An 18003-nucleotide genomic window follows, 5' to 3' on the forward strand; every position below is an offset into this window, starting at 1 on the left:
GCACACGCACACGCACACACACACACACACACACACACACAACGCCGATATATCCTCCTCAGTCATCGCACACGCTGTAAGTCCCCTATCTTCGGTCTACAGTGTACTTGTAGATTGACTCCACCAGAAGCCCTTTGGAGAACAGAGGGGGGAGGGAAGAGGAAGATGTATGTGTGAATAGTAAAAGAGACTGCTCCTTCTCTATTATAGAAACACAGTAGAACAGGGCCAGCCAGACGACAGAGCATGAAAGGACTGATTTATCCACCAGGGAGAGACTCTCCTGTGTGTGTGTGTGTGTGTGTGTGTGTGTGTGTGTGTGTGTGTGTGTGATGAAGAGTGAGATGGAGGAAGAGAGGAAGAAATACAAGGAGCCGTGTGTACTTGTCTGTTTTGCTCTCTTTATTATTGAAAGATAGAGCGGGTGTGTACATTATTAAATTGAGCGTACATATTTGTGTGTGGGCTGTGAATGCCTCTGTAGCACGTCTTTGCTGCAGCCTGGGGGAGGCAGTTTTGCCGCCACATGTGTTTGATGAGCAAAGTCCGTTGGCCAGGAAGCTAGAAGCAGGCTGAATGTACTGTACACAGTACCAGAAAATCTATAGCAATCTATATTTTTGAATTCATTGACATTATCCCCCAGATATGATGTCAAGGCTTGGCTTATATTACACTTATTATATTATAAAATATGTATATTTATTATTTTAAAATATCATTATACTATGTAGGCCTATTTATGTTTCATATAGCATAAAGATGAGATACTATGACCCCAAATATGCCGATTCGCACGGGACTAATATCACATGACCTCTTGGCATAATATGGCAGGTCATTGGTGGTATTTATAAATAACTGGCGAAATAATGATTACAGACGACTGGATTGAATTTGATTGAATTCAATACTTTGGTTCATGATCAAAATATGTGCTACACTAGCGACATTCCCATCGGCCTCAGCTGTACTTTGTTAAGAGCGGTTCGCAAATGTTAGCATGCCAATAGGCTCAACTAACATGGTGACAATAGCAAACGTTACACCTGCGATACATCAGCGTGTTAGCATTGTCACTGTGAGCACGTGAGCATAGTGATGTTGGCATTTCGCTCTAAGCAAGACTCTTAGTCATGTTGGAACTACTGTCTACTGAAGAAATAGTTCCTATACCAAATGCTAAACGGTGAGGTTTTTTGGATAAACGGGAAACCTGCCACTCTACTGAAGGTAGACTACACACGACGTTAGCTTTTGTAGTGTCTTCTCTTTTTGTCTTTTATTTCACGCAAAAATGCGTTGCTGCCAATCACTTTGTTCAAAGGTGTCTAGTTTTTAAGCTTAAGTTGCATGAGTTCGAGTGTCTGTACGTGATGTTTTTTCTTCCTCTCTAATGCCATGGAGGCAATCTTAATAATGTGCTCCTCTCGTGTTTATTAAAAACACACAGTCAGAACTCATACCTGTGTGCCAAAGCCATCTACAACAGCAACGACCTACTGGCGGACGAAAAAGCCGGGAGCGGGATAAATCATTTTTGTGGCATGGTAATTGGTGTTAGGCTAACAAAACTGATATTTAAATGGCAGTATCAGAGATAATTATTTAGTGAGTCGTTGTAACTCAGAACAGCTATCAGACGCAGCTGGTGAGTGGTTGAAATCTCAATTGCTCGGTTTCCTGTGTCAGTCTGCCCACAGTTTAACGCTAAGCTACTCTTTAACCCCGTAGGGATCGGAAAACAACCATGAAAATCAAACAAACCGTCGCACATACATTCGTATTCAAACACACACATGTGCACACTTGATTTATCTCGCTCTCATTTCTGCTTCAGGCACTTTATGTGCATGCCAGCGTGTGTGTGTGTGTGTGTGTGCAGACCGGCGGCATGTGTGTTTTGAAGGCCACCGTCATGTGCTTGGAAGTGGGGAGGTGGGGGGGGGGGGCGCTCCCTGCAGCAAATAAAATCCCTTGATCCCAGTATATCTCCCAGTCATCTATCAGTATATACGAGCCACAGGGAACAGAGAGACAGGGCCGAGGCTGCCATTCGTGCTGGATATATAGAATGATATGTGGAGGGACAGGGAGGAAGAGCAGCTATGGGTGCATCAGATCGGCCAGCAGGTGGGCAAATAGACAGGAGGTGTGCTCGGTGCACTGATGGACGGACACGGGGACAGGCAGGCAGAGTGACAGATAGCATGAGGATAACAGACGGCTGGACAGATGCATGATGGGTACTCCATATCTACGGTGAGACACTGGCGAGGTCCACCGTCTAATAGCACGGCACTCAGACGTACACGGACAGCTGCCGCACGCTATAGTCCGAGTCAAGCAGAGACGGACAGATGCCCTTCCCTCGGATGGAGGGATGCTGCACCTCTGCACGCACACACACACACACACACACACACACACACACACACACACACACACACACACACACTGCTCGTCCTCCTCCTTTCTCCACCTGTCTGCTCCTTGCTGTCAGAGAGCCAGACAGGAGGTGATGTTTGTTCCCTCAGGCACTGTCATCTTCTTCCCCCCCCCCCCCGTCTCTCCCCGCTCACGTCTCCTTTCCATTCCTTTCCTTCTCCCTCCTTTCCTTTCCTTTCTATTTTTTGTGTGGCATTTGCCATTTAGAGTGCTGTCGCCCTCAAAAGAATACCTCGGACAGACAGCACAGAGCGGTTTGTCTGTTTTGGTGGCGAGAGTCCAGGTATGAATATGACAAGGGCTCCGTGCCAGAGAGGGTGCACGAGCGATTGTCTGAATGCTAATGACCATATATGGATGCATTGTTATTTAGCTTTCCTTTCTGCTTCTCTGTCACTCATCCAGCTGGCAGAGACTCTTTGAGCAAATTATATCAGCCTTTAAATGGCTGTTGACAATCAATGAAAAGAGAGAAATATATGGATCGAGAAAAGAGGAAGGGGAGACGGAGGTGTAGGTGAAGAAGCCGCTCCGCTCCGCTAAATCTGGACAATCGTCCTTCACACGGGCCCATTGGAAAATATTCATAGAACAGTATCTCAGCGTGTGTGATATAGCAGGTTTTAGCGGTCCAGCTGGTCACATTTGATAGGATTGTTGAGTCCAAATGGCAACTGTATTTTTCTGCATGAAGCCAAACCATCGCATACCTGAAAATATTTGCCCGCAGGCCGTTTTTATGTTTAAAAATGGAAATTTGCACAGCCGACATTATCTCTCACCAGCAACACTTGTCGTTTAAACCTGCGATAGCGACGGGAAGTGAGAGGCCTCCCACCTTTGTGCATTTCTCTTTACTTATCAAACAAAGCAAGAGAAGAGTTTTTAAAAAGCATTTTTTTTAGCTTTGGAGGTTAAATCTGCATCAACTGATTTGTAGGGGCAGCACAACAAGCTGAGATCAGCATATTAAGTTTTTATGGCTAACGTGTTAGCATATTTACACAGCAAGAAGACACAGCAATATTAGGAATTATTTGCCTGGTCATTTGACAAAAGTCCAATATTATACTCTGTTTCAGCCTGATCTCAGAGAAATATTATGATGCGACAGCGCATCATAATGTGTACAATTTTGTGTGGGCACAATAGAAACAATGGCAAAGAAAAGTCAATTAGGACCCTTTGTCGTGTCACAAATAAACGTACCCATGTGAATAATCACCACTCAGAGCTAGTGAAAACGTACAGTTTGTGACGTGTTATGAATTTCACTTAGTTTACATACTTATCTTAAGCCCAACCATGATGTTTTTCCTAAACCTAACTAAGTAGTTTTGTTCCCTAAATCGGCATGTAATTTTAACACATTACGTGCCACCATCACGTAGATCGTGGTCATTTCTCGTATGTCTGCGATTTCATGTGGTGCATTTTAGCTCCGTTTTTGGTCTCCACCCTCTCCTGATGGAAATGCTGTTTTTAAAGTTGTTCAATGACTCGCTACGTTCACCAACTTCAGTTCGTTGCTGGGTATATCAGAGCTTCTTTCACCGAAGATAGCGACCCTCTAGAAACAGCGCTGATGAGAACCATGAGAGGGAAATAAAAAGTATGAGACACAAAAATGCTCTGGAGAGCAGAGCTGGGTAAAAATAGATAATTATGATAATTCTCAGAGTGACCCCTTTCACATTACATGTAGGCACTTTTTCAATTGTAGAGAAGTGGAGCTTTAAAGTATTCGGGTATTTTGTCAACCTGGAAACGCATCCAAAATGGTACCAGCTTTGGACACACAACCATAACTGTTCTCCGTGATACTACCAGAAAGACAAACTACTATACTATTGTTTGTTAGAGACAGAGATAACATTCTGGAAAGCCACACCCAAATCAAGAGTTCAACAATACTACATGTTGTGCTGTTTATGCTGCTCCTCTTGTTTTCAGGTTGTAGCTACAGTGCTGGCAGTGCACAGGTGTTTCTGCCTTCTCACCCAACAAAAGGTGACGTTGACTTTAGTCATTTTAACTTGTGTTACTTCCTTACATTTAAAGCTAAACATAAACAGATTTGATTGGTGGTTTGAAGACATTCAGCTTCAATGTGCAGATTCTGCACTATATTCTGATGTGATAAGAAGCTCATCGTGCACTTTGTGTCATGTAACAGAAGATAAAAATACAGACCTGCTTTCTGCCTCGGTAATAACTGCAGTATTTAGAAACGGTTTGCTCCCTTTTTAACAGCATGTGAATCACAGATATCTAATGGATGCCAAGTGCACAGTCATCTCAGAGATATTCAAAGCATTTCATGTATTTTGCGTATCTTTCAAATGTAGATTCACAAAATCAAATTACATGAAGTCAGATCTGCACATCCATTTGTTACATAGACTGGGCTATTTGAGTTTAATTATACTGTTGGATAATTTACTCCTCACTTAATCCTGGGATTCAAAAACTAAAGACTGACTCCGCACGCATTTTCTGTACCAAGACTATCCTAATGAGTACTCCAGATCTTTCATCTTTTGAATTCCATTCATGTACTTTTGTATTTGTATTTTGCGAACCCTTCTCACCTACACTGCTCCTACGCAACACTGTAAAGAACATTCGTGAACTCCCTTATCAGGATGAGTTGGGAAAATGTGATGTGTGTCAATTAAACAACACCTTGATGGGATTGACGCTGCCTCACGACCCACAGTCGAAGCCCCCATGAACTTCAAGTGCACAGCAAGTCGTCTATGCTTGCTCAGGATCTGTTCAGAAGGAACTTCAATGGCCCCTTTTTATTTGTCTGAGCTGCAAGAAGCGCAGATGCAATTTGGGGTCTTTTTACTTCATACCCACAAACCCACAATTTCTTAATGATCTCTTTAAAAGTCATGCTATGTACGGTAAAGACACTAACAAACACATCGTACGTCCACATTAGACGTGTTTGTAGAGACGCTTATCTGACTCAGACAGTAGAAAGTCAGCTGTGGCAAAATGAATCACTTCTGGTCACTATGTAAGAACATTATGTCGATGTCAAAGCGGGACAACTTGGTCAACAAGTTACATGGATAATTGCTTGATGAATATTAGCAGTGTCAGTGAGCTTATTCGATTGCAGCGTGCATGCTGGTGGAGCAAATGCACCCAGATGCAAGCTGCCTGCCGGCTAAATCTCAAATGCAAAAAAGAACCAAGCAAAAGTCAAACAGAGCCTGCAAGCAGAAGATGTTGTCAACATCAGCAGCGGCTCCAGCGGAGCACAAAAAAAAACAGGTAAAACAGCCCGGCCGCTGGCTAAATCAGCCTAATTTGAGCCGTTGCAGCAAGCGTAATATTTTCCAACACCTCCAGGGCTACAGAAAGAGTTCTTTTAACTCGCCTCGTAAGTTGATTTTATGGCAGGTTAAATACCCTCCTTCATCGATCATGCATGGAATGAATCTAATCCATCAAAATCCGACTTTAATCTTAATCTCATGACTTGAACGTGGCAACAATTTATCGTGTGCAGGCCAGACTGAAACTGAATGAGGAAAAAGGGCACTTTGGGCCCCGGGGACTTGATGCATCAGAGACTCTGCTGGCTAAGTTCATATGTTTTTATCTGCTTCTATTCATTTCTAATGATGGCCTCGGATCAATTTTACATCGAATCAGTTTAGACAAGCTATGTTTCAAGGCTGTCCAATTTTTGTTTTTTACAGAAACAAACCAAGTTAATGATTTTTTTTTTTAACGGAGCGGTAAGTAGAGTGAAACAACTGTTTTCATCAAGAACGCAGTGTTCCCGAGCACCGAGTCCTGTTGCACATCAAGGTGAGAGGATGCTACATTAGTGTCATAAAGATGTCCTCCAACAGTTAAACCTCTGGGTGTGAATAACGAGTAATGATTATAAAAACTTTTACTCAAACCCACAGCATGTCCAGGGAATTCACATACAGCCAAGGACCTGCTCAAAGTTTTTACTGTAAAATTACAGTAAATGAGCACTGTACAGTTTGCAGGACATCCACTGTATCAAAAGATCAAAACATACGGTAATTTGCTGTAATAATTGAAAAACTAAGATATGTTACTGGCAGCAGTTTCACAAGTAAGATACTGTCTCTCTGCTGTATCTGAGAAATACAGAAACGTAGTGTAATCAAAATGTACATTCATTTGTCAGAGGGAAGCAGGAAAGTACTGTCAAAAGAATCCCTCGACCGTTGGGATCGTGAGACCAAGCGTTATGACTCCCATAATGCATTGCTCTCACAGCAATATAAAGTATAAGCATAATACGGTAGGTCACGTTTACATACCGAAGTGTGACAGCGTAAGCTCACTTTTCTTCACTCCCAGGCTCCTCCAAGAGTCAATCTGCACTTGTTTAACATCATCATATACGTTGCTATTTTGTTAAGTAGTCGGTCGACAAGGTTGCTGGAAAAAGAAGCGTTCCAAACACCCATTTACAGAGTTGATGAATAAAAATCGCACATGGTTATGGTACATTCCAGAAACCACATTTTGAAACTCACCTCGTCTATTACCATCTCAGGACTCATTGCAATTTCAGAGATTTAATTCACTCTTGTGGTCTCTTTCTCTGCTGTCAAATATCCGCCACTCTCTGGCATGCCTTCGATTCTCGGATGCTGGCCTCCTTTTTCTAGGGGCCACCTGTGCGGCGTCTTCCAGCAGCAGCCAGGCCAGCGGCCGTGCAGGAGCCGTGCCAGCGACCATGGCTTCTGTTGCCACCGCTCCCGTGGTGAACGAGAGGCCTCGCAGCCTGGCCTCGAGGACCGCTGCCCAAACAACAGGAGAGGTTCCCTGTCAAATGAGCCCGAGCATGTGGAGATGCAGCTGCAGTGTTTAGTGGCCCGGTGGAGCTGAAAGAGTGGCGACGGTCAACTTTGACCTTGTTTCACTTTACTAAGGGGCAACAATACATTTGAAACATCAAATGAGGATCATCTGTTACTACATGTTGAAGTTTGAAGTTGACGTTTTTAAAGTAGACTTCTTGAAAACGCCAATTTCAGCAGCCCAGCTGTATCCTAAATTTGTTCATTCGGAGGAGCATGTGCTGGCACGTGTCCTCCTACTACATCTGAAGGCAAAAGTGTTTATAGCTGTTCACTTAAGGCCTTCACACACCAGCAGCGCTTTTTTCACACTTCATTATATTTTTCCAAACTCTTGTTTTTCTCATGAATACTTTCACATAAAACGCTAATATTACACAGCAAACGAGGCATTCTTGTTTTTCATAAAGTCGAATAAAGGCATGAACCAATCACGGAGGCTCCACAATCCGAACCAAGGTGGCAAACTTTATTGCTCCTTTCAACCTTGACAAAAGGCAACGTAGACCAGATCCACATCCATTCTTACCTTTCACGATAAAAGACATATCATATCAGCAGGCGATTAGTTTGCATTTCTGTCTCGTTTGTTCATCACGCCTCCAGTATGTTAATAAGGCCTTTTGAGGCGGGTCAAAAGGTCTCCTGTCATAGAGGGGGGCAAGACACAACAATCTTTTTTTAAATGGGGATAAGTGAGCGCACACTTTCGCAGTCCTTTCTCGAAGGCACTCGCGGTGTTGTACCCATTTGTACAAAGTGACAGGTATTGTGTGTAATGCCGAGCGCGGCATGTGGCGGGTGGGCTTGTTGCTTTCAGAAAGTAACAGAACTTGTCGGACTCAGCTCTTCTAATACTGAGTCAGAAAGTTGGGGGGGGTGCAGATGCTGTTGTATGATCTGACAAGCACTTCGACTGAAGCATTCTGACACCTTAACAGCTATCTCGTGGAGGCTGGACAAAAGTGGTACATCATTGTAATCTTGTCTTCCAAGGCCTTTTGTCAACAACAAAAAAACAAAAAACATTTCAGACTTGTGTTTTGACACCGAGTAACATCCACACAGACTACCTTCATGCGTTGGAGGGGGATTGCTGAGCATGACGAATCCAATCTTTTGCGTGCTTCAGTGTCAGTGAAACTGCGTGTTCAGACGAATGCAACCCAGAAACCAGCCAGCGTTGTTCTCTAATTGTTGCATTACCAACCGTCACTGCAGAGACTGGAAACCTCTGGATACTAATCATCAAATGGCAACGTATAATTATGGCTATTAACTTTGAAATTATAATTAAAATTGCTATTATTATGCCTTTGGAATGACTAAGTAAAATGCGTGTCAGGCAATTTAGCCAAATGTTGCGAACATTTGGCATTTCCTTGTAATATAAAACCGACCTCATCAAAACATCTAAAGAATTATTTTTCCATGTGAGAGTATATACTGATAAATGAGTTATAAACTTAGAAAAGAAAAACAAGTCAAGTGAATACTTTTGGAAAGACTCTTTCATCCACTATAAATAAATAAAACAGTTCCCTCGGAATTTTCAAACCGAATTTTGTAGAAATGCCTCACTATGCATTGTTAATGTCTGAAACGTCTGGAAATGTAGCGTGAGAGCGTGTGATTTGAATATGAGCGCGTGCGTGCGGCGTCATCTTTCATCTCCAAGAGTACAGGCTCAATGTCAAGCTGCCAGCTGATATGGCTGATTCTGCATCAGTGTGTCCCTGGAGGTAACCCATCACACTGGAATACCAAGACGACAACCGCACACACCTGCACAAACATCATAAGAGCTTTATTTGTTGTTGTTGTTGTTGTTAAAAAAAAAAAAAGCTGCAATACATCTGCACAATCACGCAGGAAAACGCCGAGCTTGCGAGCAACAAACACGACGAGAGCCAAGTGAGCGATAATCACAATAATGATGAAAATTACGACCGTCCGAGCAGGGAGAGGATAAAGTTTGAGCAAATTACATGCTGCTTAATTTTCCCTCCACGAAGCGGACACAGAGAATTGGGTTGGCAGTGGCTGAGCGGCTAACAATGACAAATTGTCCATACCTGCCATCATATTAACAATAATTATAGCATTAGCGTATTTGGTACAGTGATGAGAGTGGACTCCGTGAGCCGCATACAGAGTGGCCCCCTCCGGCTGAAGGAGCAATGCAACAGTGGAATCTCTGTCATTCCTCTGTGTGAAGTCGTTTTCACCGTCATGTTGGCGTTCTCTTTCATCAGGGGCCGGCATTGTTTCGGCACTGCTCCGGCTGACAGAGGTGTAATTTACAGGTGGTGCCAGGCTTCCTGCCATCCACAATAAATTGGTCTCCATTTTTCTGACATCTGTGCTTTTGGAAGTATGATTTCTTTGATCTATTCAGGCCTATACAAGACATTTTCTGTTATTCCATTTTACATCATCAACCTCTCTGATGCCTCCCCCTCCCCCTCTCCCTCTCTCTCTCTCTCATCAAACTGTCTGCCTCCCCTGTTCTTTATTTATTCTTTTTTTGTCAGTCCTGTCACTTATCTTTTCTTTATCGCCTGTCTTACTTATCTCACAGTTTCATCTTCTTTTTGATTTTACTTCTTGCTGTGCCGCTGTCATTATCAGTGAGGTATGTCATGCCTTTGGTTGCATCTTAGTGATCTTAGTAACCATTCCCTTTGTTTGTGTATGTGTGTGTGTGGGGGGGGGGGGAATGTGTGTTTAATGTGAATATGTGTGAAGAATTGTGGAACTATTTAAATCTGTAAATCAGGTTTGGAAAGAGTAGAGCGCCAAACTCAAATAATAAGTACTACTACTTTAAGGATGTATATTAGTATATCATATTTAGTCACATTGTCCGTTGCTGTTTGTAGACACAGCAGTCAAACTTCGCGCCTTTTCTCCGCCTCAAAAAGCGAGCAAAAGCGAGTAAGAGCGCAGCGGGGGGTCGAGCAAGCTCCAGAGTGAATAAAGGGAGGCATCGGAAATTTGCGAAAAACAGAGCTGCCACCAGAACGATGAAACGCCACACAGCACAGAGAGTCCGACAGGGAAAACACATGTGCACAGAAGCACAGAAAAACACACAGCGATGTAACGGCACGTTCTCTGCCTCTTTGTATCAGACGCTAAAGAGCGCCACATATCTTGAGCCCCGGCATACCGAAGGGTGCGACACAAAGCGGCGTTGAAATGCAAATTTGGCGCAATAAATTGGTTTGGAGCGGATAAACTCAGCTACAGAGTAGCTTAGTCGGCAGTGGGCGGTTTAGGCTACGCATGGCTGTAATCCACCAGTAAACAGAGTAGCAGAATTAGAGGTTGCAAAACGGAAACAAATCGGCTTGATCTACAGGAGAAGAATGGAGAAGGGATTTTCAGGATATTTTGGTAATTGGGCAGGTTTTAAGTGTTCTTACATGTCAGCTAATATTGGCCATGTTTTTTATTGGGCAGAATTTATACGGCGAAGACGTTCCCATAACACATTTAGTGCATCAACTCCTTTTCAACAAAGGCAAAACACCACCTCAAGTGGTCATGAAAAAAAGAAATTCCTGAAGCGACAAGGTTTTATCAAATTTAGCTTTTCTAATGAGATACTCCACTGAGATACTTCAAAATGCGCATACAAATATGTGAACGGAAAGTGGAGCCGTTTTCCCAAGATTTTATAATTGGGTGTTGTATGCCTCTTGCACTTGTGGAAAATCAACATTTTAAATACTCTCTTGACATTATGCAAGTACACGCCAATCTCTAGATGAATAATCTCTAAAAAGGTCAAAGAAACTGTTTTGGAGAAGCTGGAGAACCAGTTGTCTGTGTCATTAACAACTGATCTCTGGTCTGATGGTATGCTACGCTCCCTCTTTGGTGTCACCGCCCATGTGCGCAACAAATCAAAGGATTCCGATGCACTTGGATCCTATACTTGCTTGACCGTATGCGTTTTACAGGCAGACATAGTGGGGAGCGAATCGCTTCTGCCGTTGAGGAGATCACAGAGGAATAAGAGATCAATCAAAGGATGACTTACACCATCACAATGCTGCCAATATGAAATGTGCTTTCAAAGTTCAACGTCTCAATTCTGATGACAGTGAGCGTGAGGTAGAGAATTGAGAAGATCAGCACTTCATCACGACACAAATTCAGCAGAAGACAAAGAATTACACCGGTCGCCTATGGAGCATCTTCCGTGCTTCGCCCTCTCTCTGCAGTCAGTTGTAAAACGACGGCGTGAAGGAGGTTAGGACTCCATCTCTCGAGGCGTGGTTGCGTCGAACTGACCTTTCAAACAAGGACAGGCCCCTTACAGCTGCTTAGCGCTCGTGAGTGGAACCAGCTGATGAAACTGAAGTGCAGTTCTGACGGAAGGAGAGAAATCGGTCACCATTAGCAGCGCTGGCTCCAACTGTCCTGGACTTGAATACACACCTCCTCAAGATGGAGGAGACACGAGCACAATGCATTAGTCAAGGACCTCCGGACGGTCTCTGGGGAAAAGATTCTCGAACATGGCCAAAGAGAGCGGAGGAGAGGAAACCTTTTTTACCCAGAATGTGTACTTTTTGGCTGCCGTGTTGGAATCCAGAGTTTGGCCTCAGCTAAGTGGATCTGGATGTTAGCAATTGTGGACATGCAACATCAGTGAAGAAGTTCAGAGGTGAGCTGAGGAAGACACCGACGGGTTGGTACACATTTATATCTGGTGGCAACAAACGAAGACAAACATTTTGAGTGCACTATGTTTCCTTTGGCTTGAAATTGTTATGATGTTCCTAAATTGACAGTTTTTGCAACGTCCACTCCTCATTTGAGTGGGTCTTGGCGTCAAAATAATAATTAAAAAACAATAAATTAGAATTTCCTATTTTCCCTGTTTCAAGCCAGGACTCGAGACTCCTGGCTTGAAACAGGGACCGTCACGGACAAACCGGGAACATCTGGTCACCGTAGTTTCCCCGTAATGAACAGGACTTCAGGTTGGAGTGCCGCATACAGTCACATGGGCGAAGATAGCTGTTGGCAATCAGTAAATACCTTCATACACATTTGGGATTTAGAAAGCTGTTCATAAGCACTGCTTTCTTTAATACATTGTAAATTTGGGTACACGTCCCTCATCTTGATTTCCTGTCGCGCCGTTAGGAATGAACAGAATCACCCTTAATTAATCAACCGCTTATGAATGCCCGTGTCCACTCGGCAAGTCTTTAGACCTTTCAATGAAAAGATGAGCAGAGAGGAATGATCATTTTGTCGTTATGTTTAAGTTGCATTGGCATGGTCCCTCCAAAAATGCTGGAAGAGCCATCATTACGCACAGCTGTGGCTTTTTATAGCAACCGGATTGTAATTAATTGATCATACATGCAACCAACCATCGCGTTGACAGTAAAGGCTGTCACATCGTTGCTCATTAAATGGGAGCCGTCTCACGTTTGTTATGAACGCAGTGCAGAAATAACAGTAATGTCATGATAATTCTCACTCATTTACTTGGTACGGAAACCATTTGGGTCAAAGTGAGGCTGAGCAGTGGTGGCCTGAGCCAATGAATCCAATATGTGGATGTTTCCCGGGCAGCCGCTCTGATGTCTTCAATCTGCAGGTTGCCATGGCGCTGTGGATGGGGCCGACTCGATGGCCAGATGGAGCGGCAATTATTCTCACTCCTGTTGGTCAGCTCCGTTTCATATTGCACGGGTCGAAATGTAAATTTGAGCGAGCGTCGCTGTTAAGAGAGCCGACCTGAGAGTTATTGCATCCCATCTAGGCTCCGACCTCTCCGACCTGTCCGCACCTCCGCAGTCACTCTGTCTCCAAATAGAAGTTTTTCATTTTCTTTCAGACACTAAGAACAGGTCAATTACAATAGATAAGTTAAGATTGATGTTCCAGACACAAATATAATAAGCAATGTTGCCATATGATGGACAAAAATGCTTATCATTGCCCAGCTTGTTTCCAGGAACAATACAGTGTCTTCAGCATGAAGCTACGTTAACCTTCGCTAACGAAGAGTTGCATTAGAGCAAGCCTGTGCAACTTCTTAAAACAAGAAATAACACAAGCTTATTCACAGCACGTGGTGCTGAAATGTGGGCGGCTTAACACAGTGCGTGGCTTAGTCTGTGAGCGCCGTGTCTCGTAGATGGGACTAAATAGAGCCAGTGCGTTTGTTGGGGGACTATTTTCAGCCATGTATTAATGCACATTTGGTGATCTAATGAGTACTTCTGGCAGCAGGACAGTATATGTGGGACTGACTAGTAAAATAAACTAGATAGTGTGTGTGTGTGTGTGTGTGTGTGTGTGTTCATGGTAGTGAGGAACATGTCACCCAGTGCAACAGTGTGACTCACTGATGTGTTTTTCATTGTTTCTGGACAACGATGGCAGAGAGAACTATGCTGCAATGAGCTTTAACCACGCAGCCAACAGTCAGTAGAGGGTCAATGGGTTGGAGTTGATGGAAGTCATGGGTAATCTAACTACTTTTTCAGTCGCTGATTACAGTTTTCCAAGTTAGATTTGTGTTGTGTGCAGGGGTCCTAATTACCATCTGTGTGTGTGTGTGTGTGTGTGAGAGAGACATAAGTGTATTCAACAGAGTAACTCAACTGCACTGTCCGCTGGCACCTGAGTCCCGGCTGACCAACTCTGCTGCATAAACAGTCCCACGCAAACACAACGCACACACTCCTACTCCATTCACACACACACATGGATACTTCCCTCCTCCACCACCCTCCCTCACACATCCCTCCCTCTCTCTCTCTCCCTCTCTCTCCAGCACACCCTCCCTCTTCTTTTCATCTCCCTCGCTTTTTCCTCCATCAACCAGATGGCTGACCCATCTGCTCCCCCTCTTTCCCTCACTCTCCACCTCCGCCTCCATCCCTCCCTCAGCGCTCTGTGCTTCACGTGGTCGAGATCCAAGTTCTGTACGAGCAGGACCCTCAGTTGCCTCGGACGCCGTGCGCTCACGGGGGTTTGAGTCGCTCCCCATCTTGCAGCGACTGTGTGTTTTGGCGCGCATCTGTTTGGTCGCCCACGTTTTTAAGCCATTTCTAACTACGGCTCTTTTTGAAGCTTGTGTTCTTGTGTGTGTGTGTGTGTGTGTGTGTGTGTGTGTGTGTGTGTGTGTGTGTGCACATCTGCTTAGGTAGCCAAATGTGTCTGCGTGTGTATGCAGCACACCCACCATCTGTTAGTGTATTTTTGCATTTTGGGGGGGGTGGGCGTTTGTGTGATTATAGACTAAAATGTGTTTTGCTTGAGTGTGAAGTGTACATGGGATGATTCTGTCAGCACTGCTTCTTTATCTCTTTGCAGCTACAGCCATCTTTGCTTGGCCATTGTTAAAAGCAATAGTTTGCATTGTGTATTTTTGGGAATGCACTAATTCACATTCTTGCAGAGGACTAGATGAGAAGATTGATACCACTCTCGTGTCTGTACAGCGAATATGAAGCTCTCACCAGCAGCTGGTAGCGTAGCTTAGCATTGACAGTAAAAACAGCGAGCCTGGCTGTGTGTCCAAGGGTAAGAAAGTCCACCTACAATCCAAAGAAAAACCAAAGCGCAAAAAACAACATGTTGTGGAAGTCTAAATTAAGAAATATTCTGTAAAGATCACAATTTATTGTTGTTGCATTAAGAATAGTGTACGTAATAAACAAACAGGAATGAATGTGTTAATTAGTGAGCTTCAATGGTGCTGGTTTGCGTCCTATCATTAGCGCCAATTTTTTTGTTTTATTTTTGCAAATTACTTCATTTTTGCTTTTTAAATGACGCGGTTCTTAAACCAATGAGACGGACCTACTTGTTTATTGTCGAATCGCAGAACACAGAGGGGCAATGAGGCGCAATAAGAACGCAAGGTACAGGCTACACGCCTTTTCTCCTTGACGAAAACAAAAGCATTAAGTCCAGTCACTGAGAGATGACTGCTAAAATCTCTTCTCTGTAGTTTCTATTCTGTGGATTGTTACACTGAAATTTCTATATAGAACCACGAAAAGCAAGCAAGGCTGAACCCAAGTGATATGTTGTCTGTCTCTGCTCAGCTCCATTCAGTATAGGGTCAGCGCCACAAAGCCCTGTGCATAAAGCCTGAACGTATAACAGAGTATTATTATCTTTTTTTACATCACATCGCATAGAGAGTGTCATGAAATCTAATATATACATTTTTTGACAACGCACAACAAACAGCGCTGTCCGTGGTTCTGAAATAACAGCACTATGTTTCACAACAATCTCGTAGCGCCAGGCTCGTTAGCGGTTGCTTGGCTGTAGTGGTTCCATGCTGGTAGGTGGATTTTACCTTCAGACGGAGCCAGCTTAGCTGTTTCCAGTCTTTATGCTAAGCTAAGCTAACAGTCTCCTGCTTGTAGCTTCATATTTACTATGCAGACATGACAGCGGTATCGATCATTTTGTTCTCTGCAAGACAGCGAAGAATCGTATTTCCCAAAACGTCAAACTACTACTTTAAATGCAGCTTCTTTACAGACTAACCCTTGATTTTGTAGCATGGACCATCATTTAAAAATTCTAAACGCTTGACTCACCAAGTTGATTGCTGAGATGTGGAAGCCCAACGAGTGGTCAGACGATCAGACAGGTTGTAAACAAGCCACAGGTTCAGCCACATGATTTGTAGGAAAAACCTGAAATGAGTGCACCCGAAGCGTCCGCCGCTATGCGGGAAAACTGCATGCGCGCAAATACAGTAAATCAAGGTGGAACCATGAAGTCTGTCTGTAAAACTGCGATGTTTACAACGCGCAATGTCGAATTTTTACTGCCCGGCTTTGTTTTCTTTTCCTAACAACAATTTTATTATTACCAAGAATGACAAAGCTACAAAAATATGATCTAAGGTGTGGTAATAAACAGGCCATTTCCTTTACCGGCTTCCTCATTCAGAGAAAGGGGGACAAAGACAACGACGCTGCTGTCTCGAGGGCTCGTTGGCAGCTCTACCTTTTACCACGTCTCGAGTCACCTTGACCTTGCCTTCGCGGGATAGATAAAATCCTGCTGAGAGACGTTTGACTGACAGGTGGGCACGCGGCGGCCTTACACAAACACCGAGATCGACGCGCAAACATGCGGACACATGAGCCCCCGAGACATGCTCAGGTGCAGAGGGAGATGGACAGCGTGAGCCCGGGGAGTGGAGCGATTGCTTCAGACACATGTGGCAAGAGTCAACACGGAGAATAACAGCGAGGGGGGCTGGAAATGGCAAAGCAGACAGTCTGACAGGCAATGCTGGACAATCACACAGATTCACAGATGGGCAAAATGAGAGACAAACAGACTGATATGCAAGCCCCTACTGCCTCGTACTTATAAGAATCTCCAAGCAGACGCATGGAAACAGGGTAAATAAAGAAAGAAAAACAAACAGAATTTTGACATTTTCACACACCAAAAAATCCATATACGTAACCTTCACCGGCTCAAAGCCCTGTTTGTGTTTCATATGTGGAGACAGTGATATTTGCCTTAGAGATGGAAGAGTCGAGTCCCCACGTGTGATCACAGTCGTCTGAGGAAGAAGAGAGAGAATAGAGGGCGCAGAGACAAGACACTTCTTCAGACGTTCTGCCTGTTCAAATATTCAATAAAGGACAGAAAACAAATGTGAAAACGCATGCATCGGCTGAGAATCATCCACTGCCGGTGGATCTCCGCATGCATGCGGATGGACGGTGCACACTCTCCGGCTCTGTGCACGTTATTAAGGACACACCTGGCGGAGGCAGTCTGCACCTGGAGACCTCAGGTGTGGCGAGACAATGCAGAGGATGGAGGAAGGGAGGAAGGGAGGAAGCGAAACAAGGACGTCGCAGGGGTTGCCTTGGGCACCAGGCCAACTGTACTCAAGTGGAAGACCATCAGAAACCCGAGTCCCCCGTCGCACGAGATGAAACCGCACGGAAAATCGGGGCAAGGCGGTCCTTGATGTCGTCCACTTGTGCGAACACAGCATGCACAGATGCTACCCAGCCGAATGCACACTCTTGCGCACGACATCCACCAGATACTAACAAACCGTAGAGGCCCCCACGGGCGGAGACAAGTGAGCGAAATGCAATACCCACATGTTAACAAGCACAACAATGGTGCAACGGTGCGGCGCGCAGTTACCACCAACTCTCCTCTGCGTCGCCTCAGCAGGTGCCCGGAGTCTTGGTAGCAGACGGCAGGAAGAAAGAGGAACAAGAGGAGCAGCCGGGTTACTCAGCTTCACAAGGCCGGGTCCGATTTCCCGCCCTGCACACAGAAAAATAATGGTTCTTAAAAAGAACTATCAATTCAATTTTAAAGTATTTGATGGTTCTACATGTTTGTCATATGGTTCTTTGGGATAAAAAAAAAAGGGTTCTTAATTCATGTTTATGTTATTGGAGGGTGGGGAATGGTATAAATTTGCAAAACAAACTACCTTGTCATGATCTGGGGTAGTTAGCTGATATTGTTTTCTATATATATATATACATACATATATATATATATATATATATATATATACACACATACATATATATATATATACACATACACATACATATATATATATATACACATACATATATATATACACATACATATATACATATATACACATATACATATATATACACATATA

This window comes from Anarrhichthys ocellatus, unplaced genomic scaffold (genome assembly GCF_004355925.1).
Source record: "Anarrhichthys ocellatus isolate YVR2014 unplaced genomic scaffold, GSC_Weel_1.0 scaffold15, whole genome shotgun sequence".
Lineage (NCBI taxonomy): Eukaryota > Metazoa > Chordata > Actinopteri > Perciformes > Anarhichadidae > Anarrhichthys > Anarrhichthys ocellatus.